The sequence below is a fragment of the Podarcis tiliguerta genome (genome assembly GCF_965153285.1).
Source record: "Podarcis tiliguerta genome assembly, chromosome: 6".
In the NCBI taxonomy this organism is placed as follows: Eukaryota; Metazoa; Chordata; class Lepidosauria; order Squamata; family Lacertidae; genus Podarcis; species Podarcis tiliguerta.
In genome coordinates this window covers 9,758,234-9,771,933 of record NC_139539.1, presented here as the reverse complement: position 1 = coordinate 9,771,933, position 13,700 = coordinate 9,758,234, and the positions used below count along the sequence as shown (strand labels likewise).

General features: G+C 44.4%; 1 long non-coding RNA gene across 2 annotated transcripts in view; it reads right to left on the bottom strand.

The window, feature by feature from the left end:
- Positions 1 to 657: 657 nt before the first annotated feature.
- LOC310680771 overlaps positions 658 to 13,700 on the bottom strand; it is a 506,863-nt gene continuing 493,820 nt past the window's right edge. For both annotated transcript variants that reach the window (XR_014512928.1, XR_014512929.1), the window contains one exon: positions 658 to 1,632. This is a non-coding gene — a long non-coding RNA (uncharacterized lncRNA). The remainder of the gene's footprint in view (positions 1,633 to 13,700) is intronic.

Genomic DNA, 13,700 nt, shown 5'->3' with positions numbered 1-13,700 from the left:
AGATCACAAACACACACACACCCATTTGCCATTGCAGTCTCTGTAATGGCCTATGAACACCTTCAGTAGTAGCTTTGAGAAAGATGCGAGACCTAAGATAAACTAAGAATTAGTCAATTTAAAATAAAAGTGTGTACTGGCAACAAGCAATATATAATTGAAATAAGGAATAGACGGGAGGTCGGGTCTATAGTCTAAAGACCATTTTTTGCTTTATTGTTTTGTAGTTAATATTGTGTTTATCAATATTTTCATTTGTATTTTCATTTTGTTTCTTTTTTGGTGTATCAATAAAAAGAAAAAAGGGGGAAATATAACACCTTCTGACCAGTGTAACAAGCCCATTGAGGGCAATCACTGGCCATCTCTCCCCAAATTACAGAAATGCCTTTTAAAAAATTATTTCATGAAAATATATATTTACCGCTTGAATGCAGAAAACCTCAAACCTCAGCGAAGTCTAGGAACATAGGCAGCTGTCTTATACAGAGTCAGACCACTGGCTGTATATTGTCTACACTGACTGGCAGCTGCTCTCCAAGGTTTCAGGGAGAGTCCTCTCTCAGCTGTACGTGGAGATGGCAGGGATTGAACTTGGGACCTTCTGCTTGCAAGGCTGATTCTTTACCACTGAGCTATGGCCCTTCCATCTTCTTCCAGGGGTGCTGCGAAGCTTTTTATTACTTACAGATAGGCGGTTATGCTGCATCTGTATGTGTATTTGTGTCTTTTTTTGGTCTCCATTCAGGTGATATTTCTTGAGCTGGCTTGTTATATACTGTATTTGTTTAAAGTAGGTGATTATATATATATATATATATATATATATATATATATATAGTTCTCCTCCTGATACCTTGGCAAACTGTAATAAGGAAATAGTTGCCCCAAGGGAACATTCTTGTGTCCGAATGCTCAGCCTGCAGGCAAAAGGTAGCAGCACGGAAGCCCTTTGTAACAAACTGCAAAGCCTTCAGTGGCTATTTGCAGTTTTGCCACTAAGGTCTCCCTGGTGGAAAGCACATTATTATTTTTGATTAATGGTGAACAACAAGGGGGGGGGGGTGCGCGACTGCTTTTCCAAAAAGGGAACCTCCAACCATAACTCATTGCAGAGAGCTAAACAAATGCTACAACACATACACACACTTTCTCTCGCCAACTCTCCCATTGATTTCAAATACATTACGTGGGCCCTTTTCTGTCCTTCCTTATAAGAGTGGCAAACTGGTGCTAACTCATCGGCTACCAGGATTGCCTCAGCACCTCTGCCTTGTGTCCTCACAATTCTCTTTCGCAGCAGCTTCCGAGTGAAGTTCTTAGATCGCCTGCAAGATGCTGAGGTCATCCAGGTATTCCCAGCTTATGCAGGGCATTTTCACAGTGTTAATCCGACCACCACGGACCAGTAATTGCTCATTTTCCAAGGCACATCCCATTCACGTTCCATGTCCTCTTTTTTACGATTCAGGCCGCATGCTTCCAATTACCACTCTGCTTGCATGGAAATGTGATTAATTAAATCCTCTGGTTCTCCAAACGACTCGAGAAAAAGGCTGAATTGTTTCATATCTTTACTGCAGCTAGGTCTTCATTTCATTCCTTGACTTTGGGCATCTCTTGAAAGAGTATCTAGAAATAACATGATTCAATTAATTGTAGGGCTCTCCTTTCAAAGCTATTATATCTCCTCTCGGTTTCGCTTTTCCCTGTAAGAGCAGATAAGCATCAGAATAACTTTGCTGGTTGCAGATGGTTATTAGTAGTAGTACTTTTAGTAGTACTGGCAGTAGTGTTAGTACTGGTAATAGCAGTGATGTGTAACAGTGGTAGAGTATATTCCATTGTGCATTGAAAAAAGACAAAGGAACCTATATATATATATATATATATATGCTTTCGTAGATTTTCACGGGTACAGGAATGCAGGTTTTGGTGTCCTCGGGTGTCTTCCCGTGTAAAAGTTGGGGTGTCTAGGCGACGTTTCGACGAGGTCTCACTCGTCATCTTCAGGCTGGTGCTTTCGGCTTCTTGTTACTGGAACAGAGCAGGATCTCAGTGTTTGAGTTCCTATAAATACTGTTGAGGAGGTGTGGTGTATAGCCTCCAATGTTCTGGGCAGAGAGGAGGTTCCCAGGCTAGTGTGCCTTTTCTTCTTTTGTTCCTTAATTACTTGAGGGATATCTTGAGTGATTTCTTGAGTGATTTCCTGAATCCCACTTAGGTGGGTCATTAGGTGTGGATTAGTTGCTAAAGCTTTCGTGTCTTGAACTCTTGAACTTTGTGAAGAGTTTTTCTGAGAAGATGGCTGTACTGCACTTGGTTGTGCTCTGGCTTGGCTTCGTGTATAGGGGCGAGTTGTGGTTTTGTGGCCTGTGCCAGCCAGATCTGTGTAGGGATTGCAGGGGGGTGCAGCATCCGGAGGTGCCACCCTGGTTTGGCTACTGGATGGTGTCTGTAATTTATCTGTGGAGAGGGTCTGGGTTTGGGTCTGGTGTGGTTGATTGGTGATGGCGTTCTGTGTGCCTCTGGATCTGGTGTCAGATTTTGTGGGGAGGGCTAATTTCCAGATGTCTGGCAAGCGGGATGTGTCGTCACGCTTGTTCATGTTGTGAGGGTGTTTCTCTATCTCGATGGCTTCCATGATTATTCTCTTGTGGTGATGTTCCATGTTAAAGAGCAATTTGGAATCTGCAAAATTAATTTCGTGTCCTGTTTCTTTCATGTGTTGGAAAAGAGAGGACGTTTTTTCTTCTTTTTTGACGGCATTCTTGTGTTCTGCGATCCGTGCATTTATTCGTCTGTTTGTTTGTCCAATGTACGTGGCTGGGCAGACTTTGCAGGGTATTTCATAGACCCCTTGGTTTTCCAACTGAATTTTATCCTTGGGGTTTCTGAGGATATTGGCTATTTTTTGGTTGGTGCAAAAGGCTGTTTTGATATTGTGTTTATGGAGGATTTTGCTAATTTTATCTGTAGTGCCCTTGATATAAGGAAGGAGGGCTATGCCATTGTTTTCTTCTGTGTCTTGGTTTTTGGGGGGTGTTTCTTTTTGGATTAGCTTCGTAACCCTGTTTTGCTGGTATCCATTGGCAATTAACACATTTGAGAGATTCTGTAACTCAGTTGTCAAGTGGTCTTCGTCAGCCAGGCGTTTGGTTCTGGAGATGAGAGTCTTGGCTACGGAGTTTATTTGTGCAGGGTGGTGGTGTGATTGTGCATGTAAGTAGCGGTTGGTGTGTGTTTTTTTCCGGTAGATAGTGTGTCCTAGGGAGCCATCAGGTTTTTTGTAGATTAGGACGTCAAGGAAGGGAAGTTGGTTGTTGGCTTCTATTTCCATAGTGAATTGTATTTTGGGGTGTAGGCTGTTGAGATGTGTGAGGAAGCTATCCAGTTTTTCCTTCCCGTGTGTACTGCACAACCAAGTGCAGTACAGCCATCTTCTCAGAAAAACTCTTCACAAAGTTCAAGAGTTCAAGACACGAAAGCTTTAGCAACTAATCCACACCTAATGACCCACCTAAGTGGGATTCAGGAAATCACTCAAGAAATCACTCAAGATATCCCTCAAGTAATTAAGGAACAAAAGAAGAAAAGGCACACTAGCCTGGGAACCTCCTCTCTGCCCAGAACATTGGAGGCTATACACCACACCTCCTCAACAGTATTTATAGGAACTCAAACACTGAGATCCTGCTCTGTTCCAGTAACAAGAAGCCGAAAGCACCAGCCTGAAGATGACGAGTGAGACCTCGTCGAAACGTCGCCTAGACACCCCAACTTTTACACGGGAAGACACCCGAGGACACCAAAACCTGCATATATATATATATATATATATATATATATATATATATATATATTATTTGTGGGAAGACAGCAGGGGGGATGGAAAGAAACTAGGCAAGATGAACGTGAGTAAATTGAATTTTACATATGTAGACTTCAGTGCAGTTGAGGATAAAAATAATCATGGACTTCAAAGTATCGAGGGAAGAGAAATTTGTTTGGTTTGCAGCTGAATGCAAATTCACCTAATCTGCATTTCCCAAACCAATTCATGAATCAAAATGCCGCTCTGAATTTTTGCATTTCTCAGGTTTTTTTCTAAGGTACTTTTCTAACAACAACAACAACAACAACAAAAATGTGTACATAAAAGTGCATATTAGGGAAAATGGTGTGAAAAAATGTATATGTCGGTGGAAATAACATACGAAACTGTTAGGGGAAATTGCTTTCAAAACATGCTCATTGCATAGCAAAATGTCTATATAAGGCACAAGAACGTATATGAGTTTTTGTGCAGATTAAAAAAATAAATAAATAGCAAGCTGGTTTGGAGGTGGGGAAAACTGAATTTAGGGGTGGCAAAATGAGTAGCTGAAAGAAACTGAAAATGGCAAATATGTACATGGGGGAAGCGAGAGTTAGCATACCACAGAAGTGCTATAGAAGGGAGCAAAATTTAGATGGAGGATATTTATTCCAGGGCAGAAGGTTAGGTTAGAGCAGGGGTTGGAGGATTGGAGGATGTCGCTGGATTGCAATTTGGAGTCTACCTGGAGGGCCACAGGTTCCCCACTTACAGAAAAGAGGATCAGCTAGACCCTGTCCAATTCTATGATTTACATGACTCCCTCTGCAGACATGCTATCTCCCCACTGATACAGTTTTCATCCTCAACAGGCTTTTAAGAATTGCATATCTCACTAGTTTTTACAAGATGTTGTTGACAGTCCTGGATGAAATTAAGTCAGGCTTTAATTGAACAGCATGGCAGAAATGATGAAATGCTTCTGTGTGTGTCCCCCTCCCCACTTCCTGCAAGGGGGGGGACACACAAAAGCGATGACGAAACCATTTATTTCCAGTAATGGGGTTTAACTCAGCAGAGCCCTGGGAGAGAAGCCGTTCCCAGGTACAAGGGATAAAAAACTGCCTTGGCTGCAATTTCAGCAACCTGAGTTCAGCAGTGTGCCATGTATCGTATTATGCTTAGGAAAGCTCGCACATCTTTCTTTTAAACTTTTTATTTGCGATTAATCACGTCTTGATTTTCTTCTCCCCTCTCCCTCCAAGCCGCAAATCAGAGAAAGTAGGATGCCGGTATCGAAATGCAATGACTCCCCCCTCCCTTTTTTCCCTTTCCTCCATTCTCTCGCTCACCTCTCCCCACTCCTTGTTAACCTTCGGCATGGGGAGATATAGCAAATGCGAGCCATGAGCTATTAAACTTGTTGAATGGAAATATTGGTGTGAATGCGTTTTTTAAAAACCCTCTGTCTGATCTGCATCCTGGCTTAGTAAGAAATACTAGTATTTGAACCAGTGGCTTCATTGGGACTGAAGGCAAATTCTCTCTCTCTCTCTCTCTCTCTCTCTCTCACACACACACACACACACACACACAACTTTCTCAACTGGTGACTACAGCATCAAGTCATTTATTGCAACACAGATACCCACCCTTTGTCACTCCATGCAACATTTTACAGTGGTGCCCCGCAAGACGAATGCCTCGCAAGACGGAAAACCCGCAAGACGAAAGGGTTTTCCGTTTGCAGAGGCGCTTCGCAAGACGAATTTCCCTATGGGCTTGCTTTGCAAGACGAAAATTGATGAAAATTTTTGGGGTTTTTTTCCGCTCCAAAACCCCTTTTTCTGAATCGCTAAGCTGCTAGAAGCATTTTAGCAGCAAAACCGCTAATCCCTTAAGCCTTAAAAAGCCGTTTTTAGCCCTTAAAATGTCAATAGCGCTAATAGCGCTACTCCGTCAATGGGCTTGCTTCGCAAGACGAAAAAACCGCAAGACGAAAAGACTCGCGGAACGGATTCTTTTCGTCTTGCGAGGCACCACTGTATTCTCACAATAGTTTGCCCAGAGAGGTAGCAACTGGCTGAAGGTCACCAAATGAATTCCTATCCATACACACTTTTGAATCCAGGGCTTTGCACACACCATGCATTTAGATCATGTGACTTCACCCAAAAGAGCCTGGAAACTGTAGTTTACTCCCCACTGAGCTACAATATACAGCACCCTTAACGAACTACAGTTCCCAGGATCCTTGGGCGGGACGAGTCATGCACCTTGAATGCGTTTGCCTTGTTAAGTCTGTCATGCTATCCCTTCCACCACAGCAAACTTACAGAAAGCAGTAGTGAGCGCAGCACACTCTCACAACAAAGATCAGATCACACACACACACACACCTGTGTAACCTCCAACAACACAGCTTTTTCCCCAGCTAAACCATCCACATGGTTGTAAGGCATTGATCTGCATTTGTGGCTTGGCATCCAGCCTCATTAATACATATGGCCGAGTCTGGGAGTCTACCTCACATTGCTGCACCCAAAATGGTATATGAGGAGCAATTAGGGAGAAGTCTGCCATGCTGTATTAGCCTGTGTGGCAGGAGCAGCTGTAAGGTATGGATTTTACATCTCAGGTACTACAAGGTACCGCTGGAATCATTTTCCATAATAGCAACTGAAAGGTCACTGGAATTAATCCTAAGCGGGCTATCCTATGTTCCGGCCTTTGTTAGCCATAATGCTTCTCAACATATATTTCGCCTACATTTCCTATGAACTTAACGTGCTGCACCTGGGAGAGCGGAGTTAACCATTCGGCTTCAGAGTGCTTCATGCTAAAGGCTACTGCTATGCACCAAATATTCACCCCAAAGAGGAACCCTTTCCTTTTGCTCACAGTAGCCACACTCCCTCTGTTCCAAATGTTTTGGGTGGGGAGCCTCGACCTCACATGCACCGGATTGAGCTAAGGTGCCACCTTCATGCCCATCATTTTCTCTCCTGGTCTGCCTTACTGAACTTAAGTCGGCGCTATCCGTTTCGACCCTCCCACTGAAGCACAACCTCAGTTGCTAAAGGACAGAGCTGCTGGATCGCCTAAGGAACCCCCCTCCATCCCTTCTAAGCTTCCCGTGACGAGGCCCAGAATGCTTTGCTAAAGCTGGTAAAATGGAACCAAATCAACTGTTCAATGGATTTGGTCCCCTTCAACCAGCTGTAGCTGCGCATTGATCACGCTCTCAGAGGCGGCTCTGAAGGATGAAGTGCTCCAAGTGGACCGAGACAAGCAGAAGACAAATGGCTCCTATGGACGTTGTCGATAAGGAAATTATGATGAGTGGCACCTACAGATCTATCACCCTAGCTCTAAACGGGTGGGCTGGGCCCAAAGTCATTATGTGGTTGCCAGTCAATTCCATGTAACTGAGGCCACTCAGAGATTGATAATCTCCATCTTCCTACTGTTATTGATCTGGGTGGTAATTTAGAACTGTATATTTTAACAGCACACGCTCGCAAGTTTCCATGCCATGTTAAAGCGCTCTGTTCATAAAAAGAGCTCTCTGTGCTACACTGTTTCTGTCTTGATTCTTTTTAAATGATTAATAAAGAAACATTTTCATGCAATGCTCCCTTTCTGTAAACTGTTTTTTCCCATCTAAAACAACAATTCCCCACCTCTCCAAAAAGGGGGCCTTTACTGTTGAATCAGCAATTCAGCACAACGGAGGGATGAAGCAGCAGGCAAGATTCAGTGTGCGATGGAAAACGGAGCAAAAAAATAAAATAAAATTCCTATTAGTTACTGATGAAGTCTAAAGCTCGCTGTGGCTACCATGCAAAGAGACATGGGATTTGCCTTTTTAAAAAATATAATGGTGGAAAGCTCAGTTAAAAAAATGGTGTTGTGAAATCAAGAGGAACAATATTCTGTGTTGGGGATTATCAGAAAAGGGGACGAAAATGTGATTGCAAATATCACAAAACCTTTATATAAAATATATGGTAAGATGATAAGGCCACATTTGGGATATTGGACCCAGCTATATAAATAAAACGTTTTAAATGTGTTGTTAAGTGCAATATACAAATGTGAGACTAGATGGCGACACTGGGCTATGCAAAATTCAAGGTTATTTTTCAGAACTTTTTTTTAAAAAAGCATTTCACAGCGTTTTTTTATATGTGTGTAGATTCCACCACAGTGAGTAGTTCTGGCCAATACAGATATGGCACAAAAGGATAACCAAAGCTTATTTACCAGGAAAAGCGAAAATGTTTAGGAGGTGGGGTTTTTTTTTGGGGGGGGGGAGATTGCTAAGGAAGGGTACTTATGACTGACAATTTAAGGATATTGACAAGCTGGGATGTGTGCAGATGAGGGTGACCAAGATGATCAAGGGTCTGGAAACTAGGTTTTATGAGAAATGGTTGAGGGAGTTGGGTATGTTTAGCCTGGGAAAGAGGAGACTGAGAGGTGATATGGTATCCATCTTCAAATATTATAAAGGCTGTCACATGGAAGATGGAGCAAGCTTGTTTTCTCCTGATCAGGAGGGTAGGACTGCAACCAAAGGATTCAATTTACAAGAAAGGAGATTCTGACTAAACATCAGGAAGAACTTTCGGACAGTAGGAGCTGTTCGGCAGTGGAATGGTCTACCTCTGGAGTTGGGGGACTCTTTGGAATGTTTGGTGTGAGTCACAAAATGGCTGCCATAGGTGGGGCATGCCACAACACAAAATGGCTGCTGTGGGGTTGCGGGCTATCACACGAAGTCTGGCCCATCTAAAAGAGCAGAAAAAGAGACTTGATCACAAAACAGTGCAGCCATAACCCCAACTTGCCCTTCATCAACGGGGGGAAAGGCACCTATACCTCCCATTGACATACAAACACAGAGACTCTTTGTACGCCACCTTTTATCAGAATGGAAAGGAGTGTGGGTGTCCAATCCTGTCCTCCAATGAAATGTAAGCTTTCTTTCTTGGGGGGGGGGCATGTCAGTGTAGGAGAAGAGAAAGCTGAGCAAACTGTAACGCACAGGAACAGCAAACACTCTAGTGCAGGCATAGGCAAACTCGGCCCTCCAGATGTTTTGAGACTACAATTCCCATCATCCCTGACCACTGGTCCTGTTAGCTAGGGATGATGGGAGTTGTAGTCCCAAAACATCTGGAGGGCCGAGTTTGCCTATGCCTGCTGTAGTGCATTGTGGAATTTTGAGGGACTATTTATTGAGACCATCCACAGGTGCCATAGGAGATGCTGGTGGGCAGGCTGGCACCCATGGGCACCATGTTGGTAACTCCTGGACTGGATACTCCCTGACCATTGATGTCGCTGGCTGGAGGGCACCAGATTGGGGAAGGTTGGCTAGAAGGAGCCCTGCTCTTACCATGTAAGCAATGTTGTTTGTTGGTTATTATCTATCTAGATAGCCTGCATTTTGGGGTATCTGCTCTCCCAAAGGAGCTCATAACTTGATCAATGATAATTTACACTATACAAAAAACCAAAAAACACCACCCCGAATTAAAGCCGTGACTACAATGGAGCAACATTGAAATTTTCACAAGAACATAAGACGAGCCAGAAAGATCCAGAAAGTCTTCAAGACTCTCCTGAAGGGCAACAAAGAAGTGAGTGTATGGATTTCCCTGGGGAGGTACATCTAGATAGCTGGGGCCACCACAGAACAGGTCCCATCCCTGACCCTCACCAACTTGACAGCTCTCACCAGTGGACCACCAGTTGATGCTTTCCTAATTTAGTAGAACAATACAGCTTCTAAGTATTGTGGGCTGGTTTAAGATCCATAGGTTATCCAGTCAATGGGATGCTGTTGAAACTGAGCACCTGGGGCATTTCTCCAGGAAAAAATTCTTCCGAAAATCAGTCTCTCCTTTTCTCCCCGTTACTCTTTAAGTGGACCTGGTACTCATAGGGACCTGGCATAAGGCATAAAGCCCTGTTTGGCTGTAATAAGCATTGATGTTATGTTAATGGCTTAAAGAAAATCACTCACTTTCTCATGTTATAATGATTGGGGGAAAGTAAACCGAGTGTCATCTTTTCCTAACTTTATCGTAAATCCATACAACTATCACAAGCTACAAATGCTGTTGGTGTAACAGGCCATCGGAATGCAAATACGAATCCCAGCTTATAGTGCTCTTTTCCTTGCTAGGGATTCGGTGGCTGTGGCTCAATCCTCAACAAAGGCCATGTCTGCTGCGATGACTCCCTCCCCTTGCCCAATGTGGGAGGAGCTGTATCTAGGGAATGGATCTCTGTTGAAACAATGACTATTGAACTCTGTGTAGCGCATTACCTGGCTGGTGCCAACCTAGAGGGACCCCTAAACAACCCATTACTGAGGCCAGTTGTATGCCTGGAGCAGGGGGATTTTGGCTAAGTCTTAACAAAACTCAGTGAGTTTGTATCCAGTGCTTCATGAATGAAATTCCACTCATGCAACAGGACTCCTCCTCCTCCTCCTCTCCATGTCCTCTTCCCAAAACAATCCATTCAGGGAATTCCCCAGTCCTCTGGAGAGCTTGAGGGTGCAGTTGGGTTGTGCAAGTTGAGTAGCAGCATTGAATACTCCCCAATTAGAGGGAATTCCCATAATTAAATGTCCTGACACAGGGAGGTGTGTGTGTGTGTGTGTAACAACCACATGATGACAGCAACAAATCCCAGGTCTTCCCTACACAGTTGTTTGCCAGGTGAGCTAATTCCATTCATCACAACGAAGTTTGTGCTGAGGTTCCTGGTCCATCATGCTCACTTAGTACATCAGAAACACCCTATTACATTCACTGGGTGATATGAGATAAAATCACCCTGGAAACATTTTTCAAAAGTAGGGATGTTGAAGTTAGTCTGTCCTCTCTTATGCATAACTAGCTGCTAATTGCGAATAATCATGTCAGCAGAGAAGGAGACACATGAAGAATGGATGAGGAACTTGCTTACTTATAAGAAATGCATCTAAACCCATGTGGAAGCACATTCATCAGACTCGAGAAATGTTATATTTCCTAAATGTCTAAAAAAGAAAGAGCGAGCTAGTTTCCTTTTTACAGTGTTGAAGATGAAACACTTTGTAACATCAACATCTGATGATGCTTTTATAATAGATTTTACTCTGGATGAATGAATGTAACCTAGATGCGATCTTGCCACAGTGGATGGGAGGCCTGGAGGGGGAATTTTTGACCTTCCAGATACCACTGGACTGCAATTCCCAATCATCCATGGTCACTGGCCAGGCTGTCTGGGGCTGATGGGAGTTGGAGTCCAACAATTTCTAGAAAGCCACTGGTTCCTCATCCTTGCAGTATACTGGGCAAGCTCACTACACACAAGTTAGGTCATACAAAGAACCCAGGTGGAGCAGATAAAAAGTCCATCTGTGGGAAGACTCCTCTGCTCCACAGTACATGTTTACAACAACAGGGCTCCAGTTGGGAAGGCCATTTATTTCTTTGTGGTGAAGGAGACAGGGCTCAGTTTCTCACGCCCTCTTTTTAGTCCCTAGCCTCCCATGAAACAGCTTGGTAAAAGAGCAAAATGAATTGTTCTTGGTCTGTTTGAGACACTTAGATGTCTATTTGTGACAAAGATATGTAATCAGCCGGGCTCTGGTGTGTTGAACAACCTGATAATCTTCTTCACAGCCCTCTGAGGTAGGCTAAGCAGAGAGGTGGTGACTGGCTAGAGATCACCCAGTGGACTGAGATTTGAACGCAGCTCTCCCTGATCCAAGTCAACCGCCCTGTGCTGTAATACCCCAGAATACAGAGTAAAACCATCACAAAAATCTAAGCGCGGCCACCAGCTCTATCAGCCAAAATACACAACAATGCAAGCTGCCAGAAGTTTGTCCTCTGCTTCCTAGACCATGAGGCCAAAGCTGCAGCTGTTTAAGTGCACTTACTCAAGAGTAATGCTAGATTGGAGTCAGGGGACCTTTTGCAGGGTGAGGATCATGGAAAAGATTCCTACACCTCTCCTTCCTCCATCCATGCAAGGAAGAAGCATTATCACCAGCAATCCATTCCAGCTAGGTAAAAGTACTCAAGGAGAGAGTGAAGCAGAGTTGTGGCCTTGGGAAAGGAGCATGTCCTGGGAAGAGACCAAGTGGCTGGATAGAGAGATCTGGCTGGTATTGGTGGTGATGGGGTGTATTGTAGTTCCCCATCTCTGGACTATATCTTACATAACAGTCACCACAGGGATGTCAACAGAAAATGGGAAGCATTTGCAAGTCCCATCGTGCTATGAGTCTCCATCAGAAATGGATGCTTGGGACCCCATGGCAGAGAGTCACTTGGGGAGCATCAGCAAACACATACCCTCCAACATTTCTCTGCTGAAAATAGGAATGTCCCAAGGAGAAGCAGGACATTCCGTGGTCAAATAGGAAACTGGGACGGCTTCTGTAAATCCAGGACAGTCCCTGGAAAACAGGGACACTTGGAGGGTCTGCAAACATAAAGTCTATGTGACAATCACACACAGCAGAAAGGCAGTGTTCTCAAGATAGGCACACTTCACCACATAGTGCATCGTTAGGCTATGGAACCACTAGATGGCCACCAACTGTAAAAGGTAAAGGGACCCTTGACCATTAGGTCCAGTTGTGGACGACTCTGGTGTTGCGGCACTCATCTCGCTTTATTGGCCGAGGGAGCCGGTGTACAGCTGCCGGGTCATGTGGCCAGCATGACTAAGCTGCTTCTGGCAAACCAGAGCAGCGCACGGAAACGCCGTTTACCTTCCCGCCAAAGCAGTACCTATTTATCTACTTGCACTTTGACGTGCTTTCAAACTGCTAGGTTGGCAGGAGCAGGGACCGAGCAAGCGGAGCTCACCCCGTCGTGGGATTTGAACCGCCGACCTTCTGATCGGCAAGTCCTAGGCTCTGTGGTTTAACCCACAGCGCCACCCACATCCCTAACCACCAACTCGGATAGCTTTAAAAGCGGATTAGACAATTCGTGGAGGATAAGGGGACCAATGGCTGCTAGACATGATGCCTAGGCCCCATTTTCTGTTTCAAAGTTAATATACCTCTTAAGCTGAGCGTGCTGTTTCACTTAAATCCTGCTTGTGAGCTTCTCATAGGCATCTGGATGGTCACTGTGAGAACAGGATACCAGAGTAGATGTTCCTTTGGCCTGATCTAGTAGCCTTCTTCTTACATTTGTAAAAATGGTTGCAGCTCCCTGTAGCGATGCGTCCAGGAGAATGGGGGCAATTGGCAGGCTCCCAAGTAGCTCCAGCCCACCGGCCGGCAGCCAGTCAAACTCCGGTCCTCGGTTCTGCACCAATCTGCGACTCAGAGCTTCAGAAGCCTTTCAGAACCTGAGCATGCAAGCCAGCAGAGATAACAAACTCTTCGCAACGGAAGGGCAGACAGAGGCATATGTAAAGCATATTTACAAGCAGTTTATTCAGCATAGATCAGGACAAAGAAAACATGTCTGCTCTCCTTCATGTCTAAGCAAGAAGCAAAAGCTATACAAAAACGGAAGTTCCTAGCAAGCTGTGCTGGAATGTAAACAGACATGTGACATACAACAGCTCCACACATCTGTTTAGGTGGAATGGGACATCAATATCCTAGCACTCCCATCATCCCTGATTGCTGGCTATGCTGGCTCCACAATCTCCTCCTTTCCCTGGATGGACCTTTAATGCAGTCTTTCAATGGCGCTGAGTCATGACAGCTATGGTCTACCTTCACTGTCAGAAGCAATATGCTTCTAAATACCAGTTGCTGGCAACTCTAACTCCGGAGAGTGCTGTTGCATTCATGCCTTGCTTGTAGGCTTCCCTTGGCCATCTGGGTTGGTCCATGCAAGAA